Source organism: Neltuma alba, unplaced genomic scaffold (genome assembly GCF_004799145.2).
Source record: "Neltuma alba isolate B1F8T4 unplaced genomic scaffold, ASM479914v2 tig00011304_pilon, whole genome shotgun sequence".
Lineage (NCBI taxonomy): Eukaryota > Viridiplantae > Streptophyta > Magnoliopsida > Fabales > Fabaceae > Neltuma > Neltuma alba.
Genome location: NW_021636013.1, coordinates 984,688 through 989,162, shown reverse-complemented (window position 1 = coordinate 989,162; position 4,475 = coordinate 984,688). Strand labels below are relative to the sequence as shown.

The 4,475-nt window shown below is 30.3% G+C and overlaps 1 long non-coding RNA gene across 1 annotated transcript; it reads left to right on the top strand.

Moving 5' to 3' along the window:
• Positions 1–217: 217 nt before the first annotated feature.
• LOC114711621 (uncharacterized) lies at positions 218–600 on the top strand. The gene is made up of 3 exons (XR_003737153.1): positions 218–297; positions 382–477; positions 584–600. It is a non-coding gene; the product is annotated as an uncharacterized LOC114711621 (long non-coding RNA).
• The last annotated feature ends 3,875 nt before the right edge of the window (positions 601–4,475 follow it).

Genomic DNA, 4,475 nt, shown 5'->3' with positions numbered 1-4,475 from the left:
TGTGATATCCAGTAATGTATAAGTCTTACTCTATGATGCAGTTGTCATTGGAGTTTGTGTGTTTCTTGTCCCATTGACAATGTCATCTACTGGTTTGATCCCTTGGGTCGTCGTCCAAGCAATGAGATGAGGGGCTTTTTCAACACGTAAGTACCTTAATGTAGATCAATAATTTTGTTTTCAATATAAATTATTTAACTTGTGCTTTCATTTGCTTATAGGGCTTTAAAGACTTATTATATAACCGGTGGGAAGCGTTCCGGCAAAAATGGCTCAACAACTTGGGTATATCCTAGTGTGAGTACTTTAAATTGAAGTTCTTTCATTGATGGCAGTTATTTTATATATGAATTTGGATTATCATTTCCTTGTGATTTGCAGTGTGCTAAGCAACAAGGGCCAACAGAGTGCGGATATTACATTATCCGTTATATGTTTGAGATTATTGAGAGCGGATGTATTACAAAATTTGATGAGGTAAGTAAATATAATTTTAGTTTTGTAATAGTTGAATTTTTAAATTGAATTGTTACTTATTTTATTTTCTTCCTATGTTTAAATTTGTTCATTTGTCAATTTACAGATTTTTGATAATGATTGGTCATATACTATTGATGACATTAACTTCATCCGAGACCTTTTGGCACAGCAACTGCTTCAAGAATTGTGGTCCAAGGACTAATCAAGTTTATGTTTAGAGACAATAGGATCAATATTGACTTTTGTAATTTGTTCTTCTTTTTTGACTAGTTAGTTAATTAATGTGTCTATATAGATGAAGTTATGATGTTGATATGTCTTGGCTAAAAATATTGACTGGTTCATACTATTTCAACTTGCTAGAAAGTGGCTATTATGGCTATTGTGGCTGTAGGGGAAGTAGTATATACTAACTGAATCTTTTTTTTTAAAAAAACATAGGACATTCACGTCTGTTCAGTGAAACAGAAGTAAAAAATCGATTTTTTACTTCTGTTTATCTAAAACAGACGTGAATTCACATCTGTTTATAATAAAAATTCACGTCTGTTTTATTATAAATAGACGTTAATTCACGTCTATTTTATTATAAACAGACGTGAATTCACGTCTGTTTAATCACGTCTGTTTTAGAGAAACAGACGTGAATACTACAACTTTTCTCGTCTGTTCGAAACAGAAGAAAAAAGCGGGTACTTTTTATGTCTCTTCTTTTCATGTTCCCTGCAAAACAGACGTAAAAAGTCATGCAAAACAGAAGTAAAAAGTCTTCATTGTAGTAGTGTATTCTCTTGAATAAGTGTTGTGGATTGCCTAACATCTTCCTCACACACAATCGACTCTCGAACCCTGTCTGGTTCTCGTAAACCACATTTTTCTTAGGTTCCCAAATTAACTCTTTAAAATTTTGGTGGTGACTCCTCTTTTTTTTTTTCCCCCTTTTTACAGGATGACCAAGATTTGGGTGCGACAAAAATGATGAAAGAATGAAAAGAGATTTATCAAATCATGAGGAAAAGCACACTATATTCCACATCCCATGCTTGATTGTATTGCAATATATGTGCCAAACATTCTTTGTTAATGGATACTTTTTTTTTTTTATCCCCTTTTACTTTTCTAGGGAGATGCCAAAATGACGGTCACAGTCCTATCATACAAGAAATCTTTAAAAAATGATTTCTTTTTTTACTAATAAAAAGCATTCTAGGAATAATGCTGTGGTATACTCATACATGATGATCGCCGGTCGCCAAACCCCTCGGTCGCTTTCTGAAAAGAGATTGCTTTTCCAAAAGATTGGAAGTTTCGTATGTGGGCATATTCTACCTTGCAAAAGAATATAAAATAAAAAATAATGAAAGTAAAATTCATAAAATCAACATAAAATATGAAGTTTATAAAGAGTCGTAATTCATATATATAGTGCTAGCCCGAGATATTATATTTATGCAATTTCTCCAATTCTTTTATATATAATTGCTTTGTGATGGTGCAGGAAAAGGTTAAAATTGGCTGAAGCTCAAACCTGAAAACTTGTACAAACATAACGAGTAGGGTTGCCATTAGAACAACTTATCGTTAACTCTTATGATCATATGTGCGCATAATAATTATGAGACATCAGTTTTTTCTTCTCTTGGGCATTTGAATGCTGTAGTGACAAGCCAAATAAAGAAACTTTCCACGTGTGAACACACTAATGTCCTGTTTTAAAGATGATTAATAATTCATGGACTTAGTTATATTATTATATCGTTACAATGTTATTGTTGTCGTATTTATTCGATGTGCTCTTGCGATTCTCCATTATTTAATAATAATCATCAATTGATTGAGTCACGTTTTTTTTAATCTAAGGCAATGTATTATGCTTTCTTTAATAATCATATGAATAAAACAATTATTACTAGCTTGTCTCCTTCCTTCATTCCTTTCTTTTAATGAAGTAGTGATGACTCTTCCAAAAGTGGAGGGTTGTGTCACAGCAAAAGTCCCCCATTATTGAATTTTATATCAAGTTGCTTAATAATGGACATATTTATATGCTTAGTGGGGAGACCCACGAGTCAAGAACCATAACAACCCATCTCTTCACATTTTTATAATCAATACCCAAGAATCATATATACCTAGTTTGTTCTAATCTCTTGAAGATTGATAACCATATATCATTATTGGACATGTTTAAGTTTCCTTCCTTGCAATTTTTTTGTTTTGTTAATGTAGTATTACCTCTATTCCTTAATATAAGAGCTAATTTACATTCAATTTGGTCCTAAATATAAGACCTTAATTCACTTTATCTTTCATATTTATCTATTTTTTTAAGATAGTTCTTGTGGTAGTTGCAAATATTAAATGTACATGATTAGCAAGGTATTTTAGAGAAAACAACACCTACTTATTATAAATAACTAACTTAACTAATGTTTTTAATCTACTCAAATTACTCAACTAACTCTTATATTAAAGACTAAAGGTATACTATTCAAGTGTGTTGTTTACCTGTTTATCTTCTTGCTATTTGTTCAGTTTTTACCAAAGCTATGTTGCAGAGAAATGAAGAAGTGTATTAAATGGAAATAATTGAAATAATAGGTATGTAAAACAATTCACTAAATGTGGCAAATTCATAAATTTTAAGCGCGCACGTGTGTGTGTGTGTGTGTGTATCACTTCTTGAAAAGTGATCAGCAGAAAAGAATCTTACTTTGGAGACAAGGTGGGCTAATACGTGCTCCAAGATCGGCAACATTTTATTCAACCTTGTCCTTTTTCAAACAGTTATTTCTTCATCCTTTAGACATTTACATCTTCATTTTTCAAACTATCTTGCTTGAAATGAGAAAACGGGACTACATAATCTATAAAAAAAAAATATACATGAGTTTCGGTGCCCATAAATTGAAGTTTCTTCATCTTTTATCACAATATTATAACTTCATGATATTCTGGGAATAATTTGTTCTTTTTGTATAGACATCTTTATAGTACTAATAAACTTTAGAAGAAGTGCTTACAGATATTTACAACTGGGGACAAAACATCAAAGAATAATTAGCCTTTACAGCTCGTTAACCACGCCATGTCATCTCAATTTTTGAAATATTCAAAAGAAACTAAGGAAATTAAATAATGTAGATAGTATTGATTAGAGTGAGTAGTAAGGGAAAAACATTGTTAAAACTTACAAGAGCATTCGCCATAGGACCAATATTTTCCTGTGTATATAAGGAGTTTGAAAAATGAGTTGCATTATTTAAAATGTATAAATAATACTATCTCCTAGTCTTTATATAAGAACTAGATTAATATTTAATTTGATCTTAAATATAAGATTCTAATATACTTTGTCTTTTATATTTATCGATTTTCTTCAAAGTAGTCATTGGAGTAGTTGCACATGTTAAATATTTCATCAAATGGTAATTTTAATTAATACACATGATTAGCAGAAATATTCTAAAAAAAACAACATCTATTTATTACAAATAATTAACTTAACTAATTTTCTTAATCTACTGGAATTAGTCAATTAGCTTTTATATTAAGTAGGGAAACTAATATTTTTTTTTATAAATTTTATTATTGACATTGGTACATCGATGAAAATCAAGTAATCATTAACACTTGATGGTGACAACGAAGGCAATCGTGAATAGATCTTCTCATGAATTTACAAGTTTTATAAATTCAAGAATAATCATTTATGAATTTTAAGAATATTGCTTTTCCATGAGAAAAAGCACTATCTTATCTTAATTAATTCAAAGAATGGATTAGTAGTGGACTTCGTTAAATTATTATTTTCATTAGGATATTTTTCTTGTCTTTACACAGTGCATAATGTACTCCCATCATTCTCCTTTTATAGTCAGCAAATTAAAGAAGGGTCATTTTGATTGGGCCATTACTTCTCTTTAACTAAAGTTTTGCACTACGCATACTTTATTTTTCAAGGAACTAAGAAAAAGCGACTACTAGTCTTTTTT